The sequence below is a fragment of the Danio rerio genome, chromosome 14 (assembly GCF_052040795.2).
Source record: "Danio rerio strain M-AB ecotype USA chromosome 14, GRCz13ab, whole genome shotgun sequence".
NCBI classification, from domain to species: domain Eukaryota; kingdom Metazoa; phylum Chordata; class Actinopteri; order Cypriniformes; family Danionidae; genus Danio; species Danio rerio.
This window is the reverse complement of record NC_141034.1, coordinates 3,591,563-3,617,643: the sequence shown is the minus strand read 5'-3', so window position 1 is coordinate 3,617,643 and position 26,081 is coordinate 3,591,563. Positions and strand designations below refer to the sequence as shown.

General features: G+C 36.6%; 1 protein-coding gene across 4 annotated transcripts in view; it reads left to right on the top strand.

Moving 5' to 3' along the window:
* Positions 1 to 3,886: 3,886 nt before the first annotated feature.
* ndst1a (N-deacetylase/N-sulfotransferase (heparan glucosaminyl) 1a) overlaps positions 3,887 to 26,081 on the top strand; it is a 45,573-nt gene continuing 23,378 nt past the window's right edge. For 3 of the 4 annotated variants that reach the window (XR_015506588.1, XR_015506587.1, XM_087280009.1), the window contains exon 1: positions 3,948 to 4,098. The gene's annotated coding sequence lies outside the window, so the exon portion shown is untranslated. Of the gene's footprint in view, positions 4,099 to 26,081 lie in introns of all 4 variants that reach the window. The other variant, NM_001324499.2, reaches the window with a different exon arrangement.

Sequence of the window (26,081 nt, the reverse complement as noted above, 5' to 3'; positions counted from 1 at the left end):
TATTCTTTCTATTCTTAAATTAAATGTATTTGTCAACACAAAAGGGTTTTAATCATATAGAATATAATAAATCTGATCATAATGCCTTATTTTATATATATATATATCTACAGTTAAAGTCAGATTTATTTGCCCCCCTGAATTATTTGCGCCCCTGTTTATTTTTTTCCCCAATTTCTGTTTAATGGAGGAAAGATTGTTTCAACACATTTCTAAACATAATAGTTTTAAAAACTTATTTCTAATAACTAATTTATTTTATCTTTGCCATGGTGACAGTAAATAATATTTTATTTGATATTTTTCAAGACACTTCTATGCACCTTAAAGTGACATTTAAAGGCTTCACTAGGTTAATTAGGTAAACTACGCAGGTTAGGGAATTAGGAAAGTTATTGTAAAACGATGGTTTGTTATGTATTCTATCGAAAAAAAAATCGCTTAAAGGGGCTAATAATTTTGTCCCAAAGATGTTTTTAAAAAAAATTAAAAACTGTTTTTATTCTAGCCAAAGTAAAACAAAAAATACTTTTTCCAGAAGACAAAATATTATCAGACATACTGTGAAAATTTCCTTGGTCTGTAAAAAATCATTTGGGAAACATTAAAAAAAGAAGAAAAAAATCAAAAGGGGGCTAATAATTCTGACTTCAACTATATATATATATAATTTTTTTATTTTTTTTATTTTACAGATGGGCAAAGATTGATCATGATTAATCACATCCAAAATAAAATGTTTGTTTTGTTTCTGTGTGTGTTTCTATTTATTATATGTGATTTATTATGTATACATACACACACACACATGCACACACAAACACGGAAACAAAGCTATACAAAGCAATTTTGTTACATAGATATTTAAATGTACATATAAATTGGTATCATATACAAATATTTCATATCTAAATATAAACATTTCCTCAAATATATGCATAAATACGTAATAAATATAACAGTACACACACTTAAATCATTTATTTTCTTGTCGGCTCAGTCCCTTTATTAATATGGGGTCACCACAGCGGAATGAACCGCCAACTTATCCAGCACATTTTTACAAAGCGGATGCCCTTCCAGCCGCAACCCATCTCTGGGAAACATCCACACACACATTCACACACACATTCATACACTACGGACAATTTAACCTACCCAATTCACCTGTACCGCATGTCTATGAACTGTGGGGGAAACCGGAGCACCTGGAGGAAACCCATGCGATCGCAGGGCTCCGGTAAGACAAATTCTACCTAAAACTGATGTTTGTTATATACTCGTGTCATCTAAAAATGAATTTAGATCTCTGTATTAATCTGAAATTGTACAGTATACACATTATTCAACTTGAATTCAGATTTGCTGATGTCAAAAGACAATAACAGGCTAAATTCAGAAACATTTAATAACTTTAAATCTAATTAAATGTGTTGTAATCCAGCTGTTACTGTACAAACAGTAGATGATCCTGCTCTTAAACTGTATAATCTGCATAAACACATTCTGTCTCACTCATACAAATAATCATTCAGTGTCTTTCAGTCTGCTCAGTCATTTCTTTTGATAGTGTTATCTGCATTATACTGAAATTACAGTAATGATGAAGATACTAAACTTAAATCCTCATATTCTTGCATCAGACACGGGAATCACCGCCTTGAACTTTCCCTGCAGACTTCCTGATCTGTTCTTCCTCATTTCTGTCTGATTTTCTCAGTTTACAATGAATTACACACACAAACTGACATAAATTACCCTTTTTTAGGGGAAATATGTTTAGTGTTGGACAGATATGAAAAACAGAAGTGACGTCATTTTAAATGAGATTTTAGGGATGCCCAATATCTTAGTGCAATAAGTGTTGGGTAAAAAGTAATATATCGCAATCTTGAAAAATAAACTAAATGTGTTACTTAGTTATTTTTTTAGGAAAGTAATGTGAAAGTATGTGTCATGTTATTTTTTTTTTTTGCAATTTTTTAAGAATAAAACTGGCTTAAAATTGGAATTAGTATTGTCAAATGATTAATCGCGATTAATCGCACCCAAGATAAAAGTTTGTTTACATAATTTATACACGTGTACTGTGCATATTTATGTATACATGTACAAAGACACACATATACTGTAGATAAAAACAAAACATTACAAAAAAAAAAAAAAAAAAAAATATATATATATATATATATATATATATATATATATATATATATATATATATATATATATATATATATTTTTTTTTTTTAAACACAATTATGAATATAAAAAAAATTCAAAGGGGGGCTAATAATTCTGACTTCAACTGTATGCATATATATATATATATATATATATATATATATATATATATATATATATATATATATATATATATATATATATATATATATATATATATATATATAAAAATTTTAAATCAAAAAATCTTTTTTAACGACATGCTAATGCTCAAATCCCTTTCAATTCATCATACTAAGCCAGGCTAAAAGACCGGCAGAAAAATAAATCGACTGAATGGATTTAAAAATGATTTAAGCCAATTATTTAACTCTAGCAGACTTGTAAAATCAGCCTTTTTCAAAAAAAAAAAAGGTGAACTGTTTCTTTAAGTAAAGATGTATGTATACAAATGGTAAGTAATGTGGATCCCCCCTTAAAAAACTAACAAACTAACAGATATGCAAGACAAAAAAAAAAAAAAAAAAACTACAGGTAAAAAAAAAAAAAATATTACTATATTATATTATTAATAAAATAAATATACGGGGGAAACTGTATTAATAAACAATATAATGTAATGATTGATTATTTTAAATAATCTATCTATCCATCTATCTATCTATCTATCTATCTATCTATCTATCTATCTATCTATCTATCTATCTATCTATCTATCTATCTATCTATCTATCTGTCTGTCTGTCTGTCTGTCTGTCTGTCTGTCTGTCTGTCTGTCTGTCTGTCTGTCTGTCTGTCTGTCTGTCTGTCTGTCTGTCTGTCTGTCTGTCTATCTATCTATCTATCTATCTATCTATCTATATATATATATATATATGTGTGTATGTATGTATGTATATACAGTATGTATATATGAATATGCATTTTTTACGTATTATAAAATAAACACTTAGCCATGTATTTTGGATAAAAAAGTCTGAAAAAAATACATGTAAGATAATGTAAAATAATTTTAAAATAATAAAATAAATTACATTAATTACATGTTGCTTGTATATGTTCATGATTAAACTGATTTATTTATTTTTTAACACATTTTAGTTTTAGCAGTCACAATTGTCGACTTATTAACTCCTTTTTCACAGTATTGTCAGCCAGATTAATTTAAAATATTTAAGCAGAAGCCTTAAGTCACAATATTTTACAGATTCTTTGGAAGAATATAGAAAATTAGATGAGAAATGGAAAAAAAAGTCAGATTTCTCAGTGTTATTTATTTATAATGGCACTTGTGCGTTTAGCTATGCTAGTTAATTGACAGTTAAAGTTGTTATAATGTAGATAATGTAACACTGAATGTACTTAACATATAGTGAAATTAACATAGTTTAAATTACTGTAAGTTGGAGTAACATTGGAAAGTCTGTTTACAAAAAAAAATAAATTGAATTGAGTTAATTTCTGCTGAACGTGTTTTGGAAAAAAACTGCTCGTAAAATAATCTATTCTACATCAAGCCCTCAGAATATACTTGATTTATTTTTGGCTAAATGCTGTAGCCTACTTTTGGTTTGACTTCAACAGGCGTTGGTGGTTTGGCAGTAGATTGTACTGTCGCCTTCTGTCCGCTAGCCGTCGCTCTAAAGCACCGTTAATAATTGCCAATACCTTTGGTGTTTGTGAGTCTGTCGCCCTCTGTCGGCGAGCGCTCAAAAACGCGTCACTTCAGCGCACATGTTTCTCTCAGCACGAGAATCACACACACACAAACACACGTCCACTGGAGGAGAACAGACAGCGGATTTACCGGGACACCGTCGGTAAGACGTCCCAGGATATGCGCGTTTCTCCGGGTGACCGATGAAGGAGTGACGCAGCGTCCGGATAATATATTCAATGTGAAGGAGGAATCAGGTAGGCGAAAATCTGCTGCATATTCTCACACTAAACCATTATAATTATTACTACAGTGATTTTAGTATTACAGTGTTCTTATTATGTACCAATTGATTGTAGTGATTGTATCTGATATCCTCCTGTTGTTGTTGGCAGTGTGTAAATTAGTGTTTAAACATGTTGTTGTTGTTGTTATTTTGCTAATTGACTGTTTATCAGCTGGTGTCTTTGGTTTTTTATTGAATTCATCATACTATAGGGGTAAGTTGGTTTTATGTTAGCACATTCGTTCATTTAAATGGTCCCTTTATTGTTTACCGTGCTGTACTTTGAATATTCTGTCTAAAATCGCATCTAAATATGACTTTAATACAACATTAGCACTATTTAATTGACTGTGAACAATGTATTCTAATAGTCATCTGACTGCTAATGTGATTTCTCTATTTAGATTAGCAAAGAATACTTTTCTGATGTTATATTATTTAGGAGAATAAATATGTGTGAATATAAAATCTACTTTTGTACCCATTCATTATTATATTGTACTAATTGTTTGTGAAACTTTAGGGTTTCAATTGTGAAGGTGTATTTTATCTGTCACTTTTGGTCAATTGTGGTTTGATACATACATCTTTAGGATCTATTATGCACTCATTCATTTGTTTTACTACAATGGAAGTCAATGGTTACCGGTTTTTAACATTCTTCAGAATATCTTCTTTTATCATCCCCAAAAAACTAAACAAAAAGACAATCATAAAGGTTTATAACTACTTTTTTTCTGTTGAACTCAAAAGAAGATATTAACCATTGACTTCCATAGCATTTGTGTTTCCTACAGTGGAAGTCAATGGTTACCGGTTTTCACCATTCTTCAGAATATCTTCTTTTGTCGTCAGCAAAAAAAAAAAAAAAAAAAAAAAATATATATATATATATATAAAAAAATAATAATAATATATATATATATATATATATATATATATATATATATATATATATATATATATATATATATATATATATAAAACTATTTTTTTACTGTTAAACACAAAATTTTGTCATCACCAAAAAAAAAAAAAAAGGCAATCATAAATATTTAAAACAACTTTTTTTTTTCAATTGAACATAAAAGTAGATATTAACCATTGACTTCCATAGCATTTGTGTTTCCTACTATAAAAGTCAATGGTTACCGGTTTTCAAACATTCTTCAGAATATTTTCTTTTGTCGTCAGCAAAAAAAAAAAAAAAGGCAATCATAAATATTTATAACAATTTTTTTCTGTTGATTACAAAAGAAGAAATTAACTATTGACTTCCATAGCATTTGTGTTTCCTACTATGGAAGTCAATGGTTACCGTTTTTCAACATTCTTCAGAATATCTTCTTTAGTAATCAGCAAAAAAGGCAATCATAAAGATTTATAGCTACTTTTTTTCTGTTGAACACAAATTAAGATATTTGAACACTGTCGCCTCACAGCAAGAAGGTCGCTGGTTCGAGTCCCAGCCTGGCCAGTTGGCATTTCTGTGTGGAGTTTGCATGTTCTCCCCATGTTGGCGCGGGTTTCCTCCTGGTGCTCCGGTTTCCCCTACAGTCTAAAGACTTGCTATAGCTGAATTGAATAAACTAAATTGGCCATATGTGTATGTAAATGAGTGTGTATGGGTGTTTCCCAGTACTGGGTTGCGGCTGGAAGAGCATCCGCTGCGTAAAACATATGCCGGAATAGTTGGTGGTTCATCCTGCTGTGGTGACCCCTGAAATAGAGACTGAATGAATGGACATTGAAAGGTGTGGAAGTGTGTTTAAAAAAATGAACCAGCTGGTTTTATGTCTACTAATATCAGCGGTTTCGTATGACGATTGTATACCGAAGTAGGTTATAAAGTTTGGCAAATATTATCTTTGCATAAAAACCATGAACCTCTGAGTATCCTCATTATGTGTGTGTGTGTGTGTGTGTGTATGTGTGTGTGTGTTTGCACGTGACCCGTGAACTCTATCCACTCCACAGCTGTCATGTAGAGTATACGTTTATTTTTAGCTGGACTGACGCCTGTGTGTTTTCTTGCTTTTCAAGAGTCTTTACAGCTGCTATGAGGGATTTATTGATTGTACGGAAGTCCTAATTTATTAGTTTTGTTTTATCACAATCAGAAAGATTATGGGCCCTATCATACACCAGGCGCTATGTGGCACAAGGCGCGACACAATAGTTGTTTGCTAGTTTCAGCTTGGCGGAAGATTCGTTTTGACGTTTTGCGCCACGCTGTTTAAATAGCAAATGCATTTGCGCTCATATGTGCGCCCATAGGCGTTCTGGTCTAAAAGGGAAGCCGTGTTGAGGCGCATTGCTGGCGCGTTGCTATTTTGAGACACTATAATAGATTTTTCAATAGACCAAAACAAAGACGGTCTATTGTCCAGCGCAGAGCCCGTTAGTTATATGCCATGCTTAAATGCTGCTTAACACACACAAGATGTAGAGCAATACACAAATATCTTTACATATGAAAAAGAATTAAAATATTATATATATTTATGGGACAAAAGAAAAAGTAACTAACAAAAAGTTGTCAAAACTATGAAAAAGAAGAGAAAAAAACAAAATAAAAAAATATATATACACAAATGAAACAAACTGCTTTATGCGTAGTCTTTACTGTTAGAATTAAACTTGATTTAATTTCTATTAAAGCTGCAAAAGCTGCTCAGTCAAGAGCTTTGAGTGATTTTCTCATCATCCTTTGTTAATTGATTAATAATAATAATAATAATAATAATATTTAACACAGTCTGCAGCAGGAATATAGCACACTGTCACTTTAAGAGCTGCACATTCTGAACTCAATGGGCCCAATCATACACCCGGCGCAAGGCGCGGCGCAATAGTCTTTTGCTAGTTTCAGCTTGGCGCAAGAGTCGTTTTGAGGCGTTGCGATACTCTGTTTAAATAGCAAATACATTAGCGCTCATTTGTGCGCCCAAAGGAAGGTGTTCTGAGGCGGACCGCTGGCGCGTTGCTATTTTGAGAAACTATAATAGATTTTTCATTAGACCATAACAAACCCGGTCTAAACTCCAGCACAGAGTTGCGCCTCGCTTACACACTGCTTAATACACACAAGAGAGCAATAGTCAAATATCTTTACATATAAAAAAATTTAATATTAAGGATATATATAGGATATAATAAGAATAGATATAGGATATAAATATAAAGGATTCAAATATTACAAAACATATTATTTTCTAGCCTACATAAATATGAAAAATCACTGCTTTTATGTCTTCTTCATCTCGGGAGGCTTTTTCAGTTCATTCATAACAATTTGCTTCTGTATAATGTTATTATTATTAGCAGTATTGTTTATTATATCCATATTTATATTTGTTTTATTAAAAACAAGCTTAGATTTGCCCACCTGTCAGGTTTTAGACCATATGGGGCACAGCATGTGTTTTAGGATATTACTCAGGTTTTTGAGCTCATTTTGTTATTATTGTTCATTTATTCGTTTGCTGGAAATTAGAACTGAATTTAGAAATAGTTTTGAAACGAATATTTGTGCTTAACAAACTAAATTAATTGTTTATAGACTAATTGATGTCTGTGCGTAAAGGTTTCCCTATCCAAGAGCGAAAGTGATAGTAGATCATTTATCTCTCATTCTCACGCAGTAGATGTTCTGTTTAGCAGTTTTCTGTTAATAAACTGTTAACAGTTAGTTGTTTGCTTGTGAAATGCTCAGTTTTTCCACTTAGACTTACTTTGTGTCCTGTAAATAGCGAATGCGCTCTTGGCGCGACACAGCTGACTCTTAAAGGGAATGGGTGATGAGACTCTAATTGGTTTATTCTCAAAACACACCTATAACTCATTAAGAAAATAAACTCAACCCTTTCAGATCATGCGCCACGGCGCAAAGCGGATTTTCCCGTCCTTAAATTAGCAAAAATGCGTTCTGACACGCCCTGAAAGCGTTTGCGCCCTGCGTTTTGCGCTCTGCGCATGGACCGTCAAAATAGAGGCCTTTATGTTCATTTATTACTTTAAAGAGCCCATATTATGGGTTTTTGAAAATTCCCCTCCATGTAGTGTGTAACACAGCTCTAAGTGAAGTAAAGTATCCAGTTAAGGCTCAAATCTGTAAGAATACAGTGTTTAAAACTGTTGATTCATCTATAAAAGAGTCGACTCATAGTGCTTCAAACGAGTCGCCTTGATACCGATTTATTAGGTGTTTCGCCATGACGTACGAACGAAACCAAGTTATTCACGTGCACGCGCAAACCCGGGAGATTTCAAACCTGAGGCCCCGCCCTCTGACGCAGAAACCCAGACACACACCCACAAACACACGCACACACACACACACACACACACACACACACACACACACACACACAAACATGCCGGTGGATTGAAGTCACACTGCAGATGGATATATTGAGTCTCTACCCAAAGATGAAACCTCAGCATTATAGCCAAGCAGTTGGAAACTACTGGAAACTTCTGGAAGCTACATGCTACAAAGAATACTTCATCAGCGTTTGTTAAAGGAAGGATCAGTAAAGAGTAACTTACAGCTGGACGTCAGGATGGGTTTCTTCCTCCATTTCTCAAGTGTAAGTGCGTGCGATTAAAGTTGCCTCGTTTACTCTAGCTTGCAAATGTATTTAGTTGTGTTTTGTTACTTGTAACCGCGTGTACTGTATCAGGTTAACTGGCTATATTCTCTCATCGCGTGCAAAGTCACGTTAAACACGCGACGCGTGCTGCTTTGTTAACGGAGCTCCGTGGACGAGAAGTGTGTGCGTCTGTGTGTGCGTGTGTGCGCGCTGTCGTCCGGAGGTGTGTGTGTGTGTATGTGTGTGTGCGCGCGCGCGTTGTCGTCCGGAGCAGGGTTAAGTGCGTGTGTGTGTGTGTGTGTGTGTGCAATATGTGTGTGTGTGTCTGTGAAAAGAGCAGAGTGAGAAGCTAGGAGATCTCCTCAACTGTTTTTGGAGTTTTTGCTCAATAAAATAGTTAGTCGTCTGAATTTTCAAGTCCATAGTCTGTATTTACATTGACCCACTGGCAGCTAAAATCCACGCCTACACCATCGAGCGTGCATGAACTGCGATTACTTTTATATTGCTGATTAGCTGTTTGGCTTTTCACTCTCTGACTGAAGGCAGTCGACCAATCGCAACAGACAAATGAATCACTGGACGATTCATACGGGAGTCGCTGGGATAATTAGGTAAAAATAAATGCAGATTATAAGACCATGAAAGTGTTTTTTTGACCTTGTATGCATATTAAACTGTTGTTGGAGACCCTTACAACCAAGATATGACCCTATTTCATGTATAATATGGGCTCTTTAACAAAGGAGGCTTTATGTACACGTATACACATTGTTTGCATGCATTTGAGCATTTAGGCACATGCTCGAGCAAAAAGATGACTTTACATGTGTGTGTTCAGCTCGTATTTAAGCTTATATCTTAGGGAAAGTGTGCTATTTTAGATTGACGGCAGGTTTTTTTTCTCTCCAAACACTGAGGTGGAGATTCATTGAAGCAGGATTATAATCCTCCTGACAGACCGTGAGCTTCTTTACTCTCCAAATCCACTGCTGCGTAATGAGGAACACTGTCTGAGTAGAAATACAACATCCACCGTCATTTGTCAGAGAACTGCAAACCTTTTATTTATTTAGTCATGAGGAGAAGCAGGTTGGCAGCTGTCATTTGGCAGAGAGTGATGGATTGTGGGTAATTTGACTCTGAAATCTTCATCTGTTCACTGGAGTCTCATTTTGGAAGATGTCATCGCTCAAACCGCTTGCCCTCAAGGTGAACAGAAGGAAACACGACACATGACACACACACACACACACACACATGCAAACTCCAAATAAAGTGTAAGATTTAATTTTCAGGCGTCACGGTGGCGCAGTGGGTAGCACAGTTGCCTTACAGCAAGAAGGTTGCAGGTTTGATCCCCAGCTGGGCCTGTTGGCATTTCTGTGTGGATTTTGCATGTTCTCCCTGTGTTGGCGTGGGTTTCCTCCGGGTTCCCCACAAGTCCAAAAGACATGTGGTATTGGTGAATTGGGTAAGCTAAATTGTCCATAGTGGATGAGAGTGTATGGGTGTTTCCCAGTAATGGGTTGCAGCTGGAAAGCATCCGCTGCATTGAACGTATGCTGGATAAGTTGGCGGTTCATTCCACTGTGGCGACCCCTGATTAATAAAGGGACTAAGCCGAAAAGAAAATTAATGAATGATTTCATTTTCTGCTAGTACAATTCTCAATTGATAACAAGCGAATGGCTAGTAAAACACTGAATTACATGTAAAATATTAAACTATTAAGACTATAATTTAAAATATAAGAATAGTATTTTATTATAAACTAAATTCAGTAATCTAAATTAATCAATGTCCTTTTAGAAGCTTTTTGAGTTTCTTCTGTTGAACACAAAAGAAGATATTTTGAAGAATGCTGGGAACCTGTAACCATTGACTTCAATAGTAGGAAAAACAAATACCATGCAAGTCGATGGTTACTGGTTTCCTACATTTTTGAGTGAACCCTGTTATCAATGAAAATGCATTTACTTGAGAATCAAAGTGACTAAAAAATAATTCAACCATTGTCAGACAGTTTTTGATTTGTAAACATGGTAATAACTTAATATATTAAATGCATGTAAATGTGTCTTGATTTAGGACTAATTAGATATTTGTACAAGTAAAATAAGACGGAAGGGCGAGGCAATGGCACAGTTGGTAGCAAGAAGGTCGCTGGTTCGAGCCTCGGCTCAGTTGGCGTTTCTGTGTGGAGTTTGCATGTTCTCCCTGCATTCGCGGGGGTTTCCTCCGGGTGCTCCGGTTTCCCCCACAGTCTAAAGACATGCAGTACAGGTGAACTGGATAGGCTAAATTGTCCGTAGTGTATGAGTGTGTGTTTGAATGTGTGTATGGATGTTTCCCAGAGATGGGTTGCGGCTGGAAGGGCATCTGCTGCGTAAAAACTTGCTGGATAAGTTGGTGGTTCATTCTGCTGTGGCGACCCCGGATTATTAAAAGGACTAAGCTGACAAGAAAATGAATGAATGAAAAATAAGACGGATCACCGAGCTGGTGTGTGTGTGTGTGTGTGTGTGTTTCTTTGTGTCGAAGCAGCACAGAATAGACATTAATCATTGTGTCGCGCAGGTGGAGCGAGAGGAACTGAAGGAGAGGGAATCGTGGGAGATGCTCATTCATCATGCAGTGCCTGATGGGAAGAGTCAGGTCAGCGTGTGTTGAGCGTCTCACATCAGAGAGCAAGACGTTTCACGCTCGCTTACACACACACACACCGCTGATGTCTTTCTTCCCACTCGTTCATATCTTATATTTCAGTCTTACTAGTGCACTGCAAAAGCCTCAGGCCAATAGTATTTACATTTACATACTACACCAAGGTGGGTGATGCAGTGGCGAAGTAGGTAGTGCTGTCTCCTCGCAGCAAGAAGGTCGCTGCTTCGAGCATCAGCTGCGTTCGCATGGGTTTCCTCTGGGTGCTCCGGTTTCCCCCACAGTCCAGAGACATACGGTACAGGTGAATTAAGTAGGCTAAAATGTCCCTAGTGAATGAGAGTGTATGGATGTTTCCCAGAGATAGGTTGCAGCTGGAAGGGCATCCGTTGTGTAAAAACCTGCTGGACAAGTTGGCGGTTCATTTCACTGTGGCGACAGCAGATTAATAAAGGGACTAAGCTGAAAAGAGAAAGAATGAATGTAATGCGGGAGTAAGCTCTTGTCTTGATTTAGGACTCGATGTAGGATGTAAAAAACGGTAATATTAGGACAGCCACATTTATATGTTAGAGAATAATAATAAATAAAAAAATTAATTAGAGCAAAATTCAGGAGAAACAAAAAATCTTTGCAATTTGGTTGAGTTTTTGTAGTTTTGTATTTTTTTCCCGCCATTATTTAGCATGAATTTCTAAAGATGTTTAATGACTAAAATATTATTTTAATAAATATATCTGTTTAATTAATCTGTTTTGTTTAAATGCACTACAATATATGACCTATATTCACTGAGAAATGGATAAACATATTCATTCATTCATTTTCTTTTCAGCTTAGTCCCTTTATTAATCAGGGGTCACCACAGGGGAATGAACCGCCAACTTATCCAGTATATGTTTTACGCAGCGGATGCCCTTCCAGCTGCAAACAATCTCTGGGAAACATCCATACACACTCACTCACACTCATACACTACAGACATTTTAGCCTACTTACTTCACCTGTACCGTTTGTCTTTGGAATGTAGGGGAAACCCACGCGAACGCAGGGAGAACATGCAAACTCTACAGAGAAACTCCAACTGACTCAGCCGAGGCTCGAACCAGCGACCTTCTTACTGTGAGGTGACAGCACTTCCTACTGCGCCACCCTTGGATAAACATATTTATTTTCAAAATGATGTGTACTTATTTATTCTGAGCACTTTATATTACCTTATTTGCACAGCTCTACCGGAAATCTTGATATAATTAGGTTAAAATGGCTCGAATGTAAAATTATTATGATCAATGATCAGTGCTCGTGTGTTTCCTCTTCAGTGGACGAATAGTTGTGAAGCAAATAAAGCAGCTTTTTCCACGAGACTGTGCTCGTGTGTTTGTGTCGGTCCTGCTCTCAGAGGTGTCAGACCACACTGGCGTTTTCGGGATCGTGTTACATCATCTGACCCGTTACGAGCTTTTATATTTAGGTGAGGGGTCAGAGTCAGTGTGTGTGTCGATCTCGTAACGCACGAGCCCGTGAAACGCACACCTTCGCTGTGATTTAAAGAGGTTCATCGCTCCTGCTGAGCTGCAGTAAATGTCAGCATGAGCCTCCAGCTTTTATTGGTGCTGCACGGATAAAACTTTAGTGCGGGGTTTACTTTGAGACATTTTTCAATGCAATCACTTATAAATTAAAAAACTAAGATTGACAGGGAGTTTTTAGAGTAGAAAGACAAATAGTAAAACACACGACACACACTTTTTGTTTTGTTTACAATATTTTTAACCTCACTGAGATCGCAAAAAAAAAATAAAATTGAGTGATTGCTAGAAAACGAAAGTTAGATCTGTTTTGTTTTATCAAATCAACTTAGTCCAGGATTACTCCTAAATTTGCTATAAAGGTTTGATTTGAATTAAACAAACTGGTGTGCTTGTTCTGTCAGTGTGTATTGCATTGAAAAAATTGGTCTCTGTCCATTTAAATAGTTAAGACTAAGGCCATGTCTACACTAATCCGGATAAATTTGAAAACTGAGTTTTCCTCTAAAAACGCTTCACGTCCACACTGTCGTTTCTATTCGTTTTCCAAAACTTTGTCATCCACACTGAAACGACTACCAATGCTTTCAACCTGTACTGCGCATGCGTGAAACGTAAGACGCTTCGTCACGCGTCATTTCCGGCTGACGTTTATTTTCTTTCCGGCTCTTTGAAACGTTGCGGCAAAATGTCAAGGAAAAGCACAGAGTTTTTTAAATGGACTGACAATGAAGTAGAGTTGCTGCTTCGAGTAACACATGAACACAAAGTTGCAAAAGAGAGTGAAAACGTAGACTGGGAGACGTGCCAAAACAAATACGCCGATATACTGGACCGCTTTAAAGAACAGTATCCTGCTGATGACGCTGCTTACCCTCACAGTAAGGACGACATCACTAAAATCATAATCACAACGAAAATAAAGTAAACGAATTAGTAACATGACTGTTACATGTAACATGACTGTTACACTAGTAACATGATCGTTTTCGAAAGACTCCGTTTTCACAGTCTACACTACGACACGAAAAAGGCGTTTTCAAATGTATCCACTTTGGAGAGCGTTTTCAAAAAGATACGTTTTTGTTTCCTAAAAACGCGTCTCAGTGTGGATGGAAGGGCAAAACGGAGACAAAAATATGCGTTTTCAAATGAAAACGCATTAGTGTGGACATGGCCTAAGGCCCTGTTTACACTAATGCGTTTTCGTTTTAAAACGCATAAGTTTTGCTACGGTTACGGCATCCGTCCACACTACGCCGGAGTTCTCGAGCGCCGAAAACGGAGCGTTTTGGACACACTGGAGAGGCCGTTTTCATTCTAAAACACTGCTGTTCCGTCTCAGTCTGGATGGGGAAAGACGGAGACATCTGAAAACGGAGGCGGGGCTGCAAACGTTCGCCTATCTGATTGGGGCTTTTCCTCAATATTAAGTAGCCCACACACACAGTTCAGTCTCGCATCCTCTTCTTGTAAGTTCAGACTTCGCAAGTTTGATCAAGTCTGCAGTCTCCCCCTTCTCAGTTTGATATGGAAAACATACCGAGGACACGGGTAAATCTTCAAAGGGAACAGTGTACTTTATAACTTCATTCACATCATCCTACGTTGTTTCACTTTCTCAACAATAAAATGTAAACATGATTTAAGGAACTGCCTATTTTCATGTTAATATTAGCAACTTAACAGACAGCAGATATGTTGAGGCGTCGTGCTTGAGCGTCATCTTCACTGTGTGGATATTTATAACAAAACGGAGCCGATAACAACTGCCTCCTTTCAATGTCAGTGAAAATACGAAACACACCCTCTCTTTTGCTGAATATCAGTTTTAATCATCCATAATGGCCATTATAAAAGTATAACATACAATAAGTTTATACATTGTAGGAAATAAAGGCAAGCGATCAGTCAATGTACCTGGATTAATCATTAACTTATCTTTGCGCTTAACCAAAACACATTACCTGTGAACAAGATTGCAATGACCAAAGTCAGGGAATATGTCGTTAGATAAAGACAACAACATGAATGAAATATCCCGTTTAGCAAATATAGTGAGATTAGATCCAGCGGGAGATGCTTGATGAGCAGTCCGACTAGCAGAGCTCTCATCTGGGTAGAAATGCTGCAGCGCTTGCCCGAGAGTGTGTGTGTGTGTGTGTGTGGTCATGTGATGTGCGTTTTCAGCGTTTTGTTTTGGACGGAGAGCAGTTTAGAAACGCTGGGTAAAACGCAAGTGTGGTCGCAGATCGTTTTCATTTTAAAACGCCGTTTTAAAACTAAAACGCACTAGTGTAAACGGGGTCTAAAAAGCAAACTCATATTGCTGCAGTTTGACTGGAATATGAATGCAGCTGTTACGACCCCCTCGTTCGAGTCGCAACATAAAAGAGTTCGGACAACAAAAGAATGTATATGCAACTTATTTATTATACTATATAAAACAAGAAATCAACAAAGAAACAAATGTCTAGGGGAAAATAAAGAAAATAACTACTTTTACTACACAAATAAATAATGCTAAACAAAAACATAAGGTTGCAGAAATCAAGAGATGGTCTTGACACGAGGACGGCCCGTAGCCACACCGTCCTTCAGAAGCTAGCACACACACTCGCTTTTATCCGCTTGTTAAGTGGTGACGTGTTTGTGACGTATGTAATACTGTTTCCGGTTCCAAGCCGCCATTCATTTGAGTGGAGAAATCATTCGTTTATGATCACGTTTTATTCCTATCACACATTAAAGTTAATTTTATATAAAATCATTGTGTACACAACAATCTCTGGGCTTGCTGCATAACAAATACCAAACATTTAACAATTTATAAAAAAATTAATCACTTTCTGGCCATCGGATATTAGGCATGGACATGTATATTGCGATCGTGATTTTCGAAAGCCTTAAATCGCTTTGTAAACGTTTATTATTATTATCATGAGTCTCCCTATTCAGTTGAATAGAGCGCTTGGACCCGGAAGCCGCTTCGCATGACGTCACACTTAACAAGCGGATATGGTTTGAGCCAATTAGTGAGCAACCAGGCACCCAATCAGGATCTGCCACATCCAAACTGAAATCCTGGGGTCGTCACAGCAGCACAGACCAGAGACATCTGAATTATTGGTTTTCAATCCTGGTCCTGGAGCTTCTACACAAGTTCAATTCAATTCATCTTTATTTGTATAGCGCTTTTACAATGTAGATTTTATCAAAGCAGCTTCACATAAAAGATCATAGAAAATTAAAACAGTGTCAGTTCAGTATTTAGTGTTTAAGTTCAGCTCAGTTCAGTGTGGTTTATTAGTCACTATTTAGGGCCTAAACACTGAGCAGCAAACCCATCAATGCGTAGCTCTCATTCATTCATTCATTTTCTTGTCGGCTTAGTCTCTTTATTAATCCGGGGTCGCCACAGCGGAATGAACCGCCAACTTATCTAGCAAGCCTTTCCAGCCGCAACCCATCTCTGGGAAACATCCACACACGCTCATACACTACGGACAATTTAGCCTATCCAATTCACGACTGTGGGGGAAACCGGAGCACCCGGAGGAAACCCACACGAAGGCAGGGAGAACATGCAAACTCCACACAGAAACACCAACTGAGCCGAGGTTCGAACCAGCGACCCAGCGACTTTCTTGCTGTGAGGCGACAGCACTACCTACTGCGCGATCTTGCACCACCATCCCTCAAACAATGTGTGATCGTCGGCAAGGACAATATTAGACAGACTAGGTCATCTGTTAGAGGTGATTGTTCAGTTAAACTTAAGAGAACAGCTTTTGGACAATCACTTTTTTCAGTTAAAGCAGCAGAAAGATGGAATAAATTACCAGTGTATATCAGAGAGAGCAGCACTTTTAATCATTTTAAAACTGTTCTTAAAATTTGGCTAAAACAAAATCAAATATGCAGCCACTGATTTGATTTCATTTTATTGACAAATGATGTATTGTTTTTATTGTACTGTAAGTGTATAACTGTTAAATTTGTTACTTCCTGCCCAGGGACTACAGATGTAAATTAGCTTTATAGCTAACTCTGGCACAACATGTCATGTTGTACATTGTCCCTGTATAAATAAAATAAATAAATAAATAAATTTAATACTTGTCTAATGTTTTTTTTTAGTGAGTGTGACTTGCTTTTGTTACTATCTCTTTGTACATGCTTTTTCACACACAAAAAATGACAATTAGACCTAATATTGTCATAATAATTAAAGCTAAATATATAATTTAATTTGCGGAGACGGTCAAAATGTCGCTAAATACACATACAGTGTTATTGAAATATAACTTGATTTAATTAGTGTTATTATTCAAAACTTATTCATTCAAGTTTGTGAAAGGTTTATCTAGAAAGATGCAACAATTCAGCTATAATGAAAGTCTCTGAAGCGTTTGCAGTGGTTTGAGTTTGTTTGTAGTTGCTCTTGTAGACTTTCATGTATAATTGAGCTCTTTGAATAATAGATGAGCAATATTACAACACCTTCTCTCTCCATCCGGCATGTTCAGTTGACCTGCAGTAAATTGCACCCTTGTGTTTACGCGGTGCCGAGTGTTTCGCTTCAGAGTTGTTCAGTAATGGTGTGGAGTTTTCACTTCTAGCTCTTTTTTTTTTTTTTTTTGCATCTCGGCTATTCGGTTTTCAGCAGCTAATTATGTCCACCAAGCTGCTGTTCAGCTCAAACGCAGAGCTTCTGCTGGTAACGAGGGTGAAATCAATCATTTACAGTCAGCACATGTGATTAAGCGTTCGTTCGTCTCAGCGGGACTCATTATCTTATATTAAACAGCTCTGGTCATTACACTGGAGCTCTGGCTTTAATAGCCCTCATATGCTTCGTTGAGGGTTCGACTTTATAGGAGAGATTGACTGATTCCTTGGGTGGCTGTTTAATTGCATAGATAAAAACGCATGCATCTACAGTATGTGTGTGCAGTGTATATACTGTATGATCTTGGTTGACCCGACTGCACTGTGTAAAAATGCAGGGTTCCACACAATTGATGTGCACTGGGAAAACATGAAGTTAACTTATTAGTTTTTACAAATTTAAGTGGATTGATCAAACACTACCTGAGCAAAGTCTTGTGGTCTATCCAGGATTTAGGAACAACGAATAATAACTTGACATCTAATTGATCATTTGGTATCAGAAGTGGCTTATATGAAAGGCAAAGGCCTCTAGAATACGCTTATTTCACCAGAATAAAATATGATCATGTCTGAATAGTTGGAATAATTAACTTTCACTTTACTCCATGGTTTTTACAGTGAAGACTATAGGCCCTACAATACACCTGGCACAATAAGGCAAATTTTTTTTGGCAATTTTCAGACCAGCACAACTTAAATTTTCACTTTTTGCACCACATTGTTTTCCATTTGTGCCATTTTGTGGACCAAAGAAGCCAAATGGAGGAGGCTCGTTCTTTATTCCAGCGCACAGATGGTTTCATTTGTATATTTTTAACTTTTGTTTTGTACTTTTGTAATTTTTGGGAACAGATAAACATATTTAATATATCAATCAATCAATCAATCAATCAATCAATCAATCAATCAATCAATCAATCAATCATTTATTCATTTTCTTGTCGGCTTAGTCCCTTTATTAATCCGGGGTCGCCACAGTGGAATGAACTGCCAACTTATCCAGGACGTTTTTACGCAGCAGATGCCCTTCCAGCCGCAACCCATCTTTGGGAAACATCCACACACACACACAAACTCATACACTACGGACAATTTAGCCTACCCAATTCACCTGTACCGCATGTCTTTGGACTGTGGGGGAAACCGAAGCACCAGGAGAAAACCCACAGGAACATGCAAACTCCACATAGAAACGCCAACTGAGCCAAGGTTCAACCCAGCGACCTTTTTTGCTGTGAAACGACAGCACTACCTACTGCGCCACTGCGTCACCCATCAATCAATCAATCAATCAATCAATCAATCAATCAAAAATGTTTTGGTCATATGGCTCACGCACAAACGGTTTAAATCGTCATTCGTATATTTACCCAAATGAGTGTTATTATGATTTTTTTCCTAGTCCTAGTCTGTATGACTGTAACAAGGACTAAATATACAATTGAGGGCAAAATTATTAGCCCCCTGTGAGTTTAAAAGAAAAAAAAAAATCAAATATTTCCCAAATGATGTTTAACAAAACCAAGAAAATTTCACAGTATTTCCAATAATATTTTTCTCCTCTGGAGAAAGTCTTATTTGTTTTATTTTGGCTTGCATAAAAGCAGTTTTTATTTTAATTTTTTAAACCATTTAAGGTCAATATTATTAGCACCCTTAAGCAAAATTTGTTTTGGATTGTTGAACATACCACTGTTATACAACGATTTGCTTAATCAACCCAATTAACCGAATCAACCTAGTTAATAGTGCTGAGTGATTTGACCTAAAATCTCGATTAATTGAACATTTTAACATTGAACAGCTGAAATTAAAGCACACATTGCCTAAAACAAACAGTCGCTTGTTTCCTTATAAAAAATGAAAATAAATAACTTTTGAAAACAAAATAAATAATTTTTAATGTTTATCATATTAAAAGTATCTCTTCTAAATAACATAATAATATATTAAACTGTGCATTTATTGAAACAATGAATATTTATTTTAAATAATCATTTTAGTGTAATGGAAAATATGCCGTCTCAAGGCATCTCAGCTTCCAGTCGTCGTCAATGACTGCAAAAGTAAGACTCGAGAATGGGTCCTACTTGACCCTGAGATTAAATGTTGCTGCAAAGTGGCGACAGAAGTATAAACCAGTCTCAGCCTTTAACAGAGCGGGGTCATGTGACTCCACACGCGGTCGGGAAAGTAATTAAAAAAATCGTCCTGGAAAAACTTGATCGATTCTGATAGATTCCAAATGTCGATTACTGTCCGATTAATCGCCAAGCCCTACTAGTTAAGCCTTTAAATGTCACTTTAGTCAGCGCAATAGCCTAGTGGTTAGCGTGCTGACATATGGTGCAATAGCACGTCAGGGCGTTGCGAGTTCGAATCCCGGCTTGATGACATTTCCCTACCCCCTGTCTCTCTCTCCCACTTCGCTTCCTGTCTAAAATCTGTCCAATCTAATAATAAAGGCAAAAAGGCCAAAAATAAATTTTAAAAAAAATAAAAAAATATCACTTTAAGCTGAATACTAGTATCTTGAAAAATATTTAGTCAAATATTATTTACTGTCATCATTTAATCATTAGAAATGATTTATTAAAACTATTATGATTAGAAATGTGTTGAAAAAAATCTTCTCTTCATGTAACACAAATATAAAAGAGCTCAAATTTAACAGGAGGGTGAGAATCAAATTCCAGCCCCGCAGGAATAGCACCTTCTCAGAGCAACTGAAGTGATTATCGACTTTGTCTCTCAGTTTTGATTGCGATTGAAGTCTCGATCGCGATTGCTGCTAAACGCTGCCCTGAACGATTCCTCTCTCCCTCTCTTTTGTGTTCAGAGCAAACCCTCAAACCCCAAAGCTGCCAAAACGTGATAAATGAGTTCAGGTCTCTCATCTGCCACTCCGGGGAGTCTGCGCTGTTTGGTCCTCTAACACATCCAATGAAATAACCCTGTGTGTGTGTTGGTGTAATGAGGGTCGATGGTTCGTGCGTGAGGTGTGTTGTACATGGCCTGAGGTGTTGCTGTTAATTTTCTCATCATGGATCTGTCAGTGGTGATTGTGTTTCCCGCTGATGTCTGATGACCTCGTCCTCTCGGGTTTAGTCTTTTTTACACTTCAGACTTCATCATAAAAGGCTTTTAAGTGATGAACCTGTCACAGTCAGAACGGTGTTCCCAGAATCAGGTCATGAGGCGGGATATGGGTTACTTATAAATCACTGTACAAAAAGGAAAGGAACGTTGTTCAGGGCTCAACAATAAGGACTGCCCGGTGGCTCAGGGCTAGCGTGAGAGACATGTGGGACAGTAGACCGCATCATTACTGGCCCGATTGGAACAGTGCTGCCTTGCCACTAACATTTAACTTGTCTGTGACTATTTGTCAGTTGTGTGCATTTTAAGTTTGTGCTTTTAGGTCTTTACACGGTACCTTCTCTGTGATGTCATAAACAACCTATTACTTTCCGGTTCCTCTTATCTGATTAATTTGACCATGCTATTTTTTTTGTAACCTGGTAACAACCAGTACAGCGTAGAAACAGCAACATAGCAGCAATATCAAATTATAAGGCTAAAAGAAAATGTCTGTTTCTAACGTCTTGGCAGTAGACATTTACATGGGAACAACACAACAAAATAAAAATTAAGTGAGCGAGTTTGCCATCAGTTTGACAAGTCAGCCACCTTTTGTTAAATAATTTCAAACCGCAATAAAATACCTCCACATTTTCCATACGGCTCTTTCTGTTTGCATAACACATTTATTTACAGTTTTTTTTAAGTATTAAAATTCTAGATTCACAGACTTTATTTTTGACACACTATTTAAAATATGTGGCTAAAAAAATAGCTATTAACCTCCTTTTTTTTTTTTTTTTTTTCTTGGTGGGGCCAGTTAAAATTTTGGCAGGGCAAGTAAAAATCTAAACCACTTGCCCGATCGGACCAGGAGAAAAAGTCTGTAGAGTTGAACCCTGTTGTTGCTTTAAATTAAGCATATTTGAGAACAGAAGAGCAATGACTAAAGCCCAAATTAGGTTTATTAGGACTCTGCATTGCTATTTTCATTTTTTTGTGTGTGTTTTCACACAGAAGGAGCTTCTGAAATCAATGTCATTCAATCTGTCATGACTCATGTATCTGTTCCATGTAGAAATCTGATATATGATATGCAAATGACATATATGACATGCAAGTTATATGCAACAAATATATACAACAAATATTTCAAAATTTTCAACCAATGGAATTACATCTACACTCTTTGGCCACTTTATTAGGTACAATATATTATGGTACACCTTATTAGTAAAAGGTTGCACCCACTTTTTCCTTCAGAACTGCCTTTGTGGCATTGATTCAACATGTACACAGAGATTTTGCTCCATATTGACATGATAGCATCACGCAGTAGCTGCAGATTTGTCGGCTGCGCATCCATGATGTGAATCTCCCGTTCCATCACATCTCAAAGGTGCTCTATTGGATTGAGATCTGGCGACTGTGGAGGCCGTTTAAGTATAGTGAACTCATTGTCATGTTCAAGAAACATGTTGCGTTATCGTGCTGGAAGTAGCCATCAGAAGATGGGTACACTGTGGTCATAAAGTGGTCTATCCTACAGTGTCGAAGAAAATAACTGCGACGAAGCTCAAAGTCTGATCCAATTTTGATTGTGATTGTTTAAATATATAATTTACTAAGGGTGTCACGATCCTCCAAATCCTCGATTCGATTTCATTTTCGATTCTAAAGGCACGATTCGATTCGATTTTCGATTATGAATAATTAATTAATTAATGACCAATTAATTATTTGTAGCCTACCGTTTAAACTACCTGACCTGGATGGTCTTTGTTTTACCCATAAACAAATCATACAGTAAATGAATAAAGGCAAGATACACACATAATTACCACCTGTCAATCACTTTTTCTGCGGGACTCGTGAATAGGCAGTGATCTGTGTCGTTATAAAGGCGTCGGTAAAAAATAACGCACAACCAACAGGAACCAGCCAACAATATCTGAGGTGTTCGCTAAAATGACCAAGTACAAGTGAGTGAAAGATTGAAGCAGTCCTCTGACTGCCTGGACCTGCTCTCTCGAGCGCATGGCTGTGAGTGCGTCTGTGTGTTTGTGGTCATGTGATGTGCATTTTCAGAGGTAGAGAGGAAGGAGGGCTGCTCAGAAATGCTACACGCCACTGTGGATGTCAAATCGTTGTCGTTCTAAAATGCCATTTAAAAACAAAGACAGTGTAAACAGGGCCTGAGTGTGTACTTTTTGCGAGCGGATTTGCAACAGGGGCGGGCGGAGGATCGCGATGCCGGTGTTGTCTATCGGACGAACCGTACGTAATACTTACATAGCAGAGCTTGCAAAACTGTGTTTTTTTTTTTGTCGACAACACGAACGTTGTCAACATAACTCACTGGAAATCCAAAATGCTTCCACACCGGCGACTTCATTGAAAGAGGAGAGGGTTTAAGCTCTGTCGACGGGTCTCCTGCTTCTGCAGTTTAACAAGCACTTCAACATGCATGTTTTTTTCCCGCTTGGCAAGCCAAGCTGACGTGACATGGGTGCATGGCAGCATTGACGATTCTATTTTTTGATTCGATAATCGAAATTGAGCATAAATTTCGACCGATTTCGATTAAAAATCGAAATCGTGACACCCCTATAATTTACAGGCTTTTTTATAGTGCGCTTCAGAAAAAAATGTAACTCATAAACGATACTTATCTTCAATTAGTACTAAGCAGTGACCGCAAAGTTAAAAGAAATAATATTTGTTCTAATTTATTTATTTTTGCAGTGTGGTGGTGGAATGGTCATCATTTTTGGCCACTGAAAATAAGCAGAAAATGCAATTGGATGAAAGTGAAAAATGACCAGCACTGTGTTCACTCTCCCTCCAGTCACAATCACTGTGTCATCTGAAGCAGCTTTCACACTGGACGCAGAAAGCACTGTGCTATAAAACCTATTCATTTCAATGGTTTGTATATGATACATACTGTATACAGCATATAGACCTGTCTCCAGTCCTTGAAGTTAATGTAGAATTCTCATTCACAGTCTTAAAATTTTAATCAAGATCTATAATTTACATTGCGAGTATCAGAGTTCTCATCAGGAGTTCCTCCCCCTCCACAGTGTTCAGTTTTCTGCTCAGGTTTAGTCAGAGTCCCGCAGCGTCTGAATGTGGGCCGGCTGAGTGTCTCATTCTCTCACAGCATTTCTATGAAGAGTGAGCGGTTGCTGCGCAGCATCGTTTGTTAGTGTCATTGAGGGACTGCCTGAGGATTCCTGGTGACCCCAAGGGTTGGGCCGGCCCCCTCTCACAATGGGCCGACCCGTTCCAGAGTCCCAGCACTGCTTTTGTTGCTGCACTCATATATCAAACGCTTTCTGTTGCCAGCGGCTCCAACAATGACTCTCAAACACTCACATCAAAGAGCCAGCGCAGTTCTGTGAGTTCAGCAAGATGAGAACAAACCCCAAAACACTTCTGCTCTCATCCAATTTTTCTCACTTTGTCTGTGTGTGTGTGTGTGTGTGTTTGTGTGTGTTTGTGTGTGTGTGTGTGTGTGTGTGTGTGTGTGTGTGTGTGTGTGTGTGTGTGTGTGTGTGTGTGTGTGTGTGCTTGTTTCTTGTCGTATGTGACAAAAAGTATTAATCTTCCTGTGTAATTTACAGTGTAAAAAGTATGCGCTAATTAACAGATTCCTATAGTTTGTGGTTGATGGATGTTTTCCATTTATGCTTTATTTATGGACATCAGTCTCTGCTTCAACAACTTTTAATGTTGAAAACTTACAGTAAAAAAAAAAGGAATTTTTTAAATGGAGTATTATATTGTGATGACCGTTTACTTTTTGTACCATAACTTACGAATTGATGTATTTTTAAATCGTGTTTTGAACTTTAAAAAATTGGATTTGTGTATTTATAAATTGTGTTTTTAAGCTATGAGTTGAATTTGTGTATTATGATTTTTTTTTGAACTTACGAAATGTATTTGTGTATTTACGAATTGTGTGTTGAATTCACTATCGTTTTGTGTATTTATAAATCGTGTTTTTAAATTACGAGTTGGTTTGTGTACTTACAAATCAGGTTTTGAATTTACGCATTTGATTTGTGTATTTTTGAATCATGTTTTGACTTTACCAATTGGATTTGTGTATTATTAAACTGTGTTTTAAACTTACAAATCGGATTTGTGGATTTACGAATCGTGTTTTGAATTTACAAATTGGATTTGTGTGTTAACGAATTGGGTTTTGAACTTACGAATTGGATTTGTGTGTTTTTAAATTGTCTTTTAAAATTTATTAATTGGATTTGTGTATTTTTAAATCGTGTTTTGAAGTCACGTATTGGATTTGTGTATTTACGAATTGTGTTTTGTATTCCCTATTTGGATTTGTGTGTTTAAGAATCATTTTTTAAATTTACAAATTTAATTAGTGTGTTTTCAAATTGTATTTTGAAGTCACGAATTGGATTTGTGTATTTACGAATTGTGTTTTGTATTCCCTAATTGGATTTGTGTGTTTAAGAATGTTTTTTTAGTTTACTAATTGAATTTGCGTGTTTTTAAATCGTGTTTAGAATTTACAAATTGGATGTGTGTGTTTACGAATCGGGTTTTAAACTTACGAATTGGATTTGTGTGTTTTTTTTTAAATCGTGTTTTGAAGTTACGAATTGGATTTGTGTGTTTCTAAATCGTGTTTTGAAGTTACGAATTGGATTTGTTTGTTTTTAAATCGTGTTTTGAAGTTACAAATTGGATTTGTGTGATTTTAAATTGTGTTTTGAAGTTACGAATTATATTTGTGTGTTTTTAAATTGTGTTTTGAAGTTACGAATTGGATTTGTGTATTTACGAATTGTGCTTTGTATTCACTAATTGGATGTGTGTGTTTACGAATTAGGTTTTGAACTTACAAATTAGATTTGTGTGTTTTTAAATCATGTTTTTTTAATTTACAAATTGGATTTGTGTGTTTACGAATCGGGTTTTAAACTTACGAATTGGATTTGTGTATTTACAAACTGTTTTAAACTTAGAAATTGGATTTGTGTGTTTATGAGTCATGTTTGAATTCACAAACTGGATTGTGTAAATGTGAATTGAGTTTTGACTGTATAAATTCTATTTGGAAATGTGTTATTTATGAGACTGATATGGCTCCATAAAAAAACCTCTCAATTAGTGCATAATTCTAATGTGTTTTTTGTATCGTGTGATGTGCAGGACTGTATCAGGACTCAATTTCACGGCTCTCTTGAATCACGTCTAATCCAAAAGACAGTGTGAAATCTATGCAAATTCAGCCCAAATTGTTGTTAGACGCTGTGAGAGGCGACCTGCGAATCCAGAGACGCTTCTGTCCTGCTGTGTGTTTCTGAATTACAGAGCCAATGATCTGACTGTGATATGTCCTTCATCTGTTCACCACAGGTCCT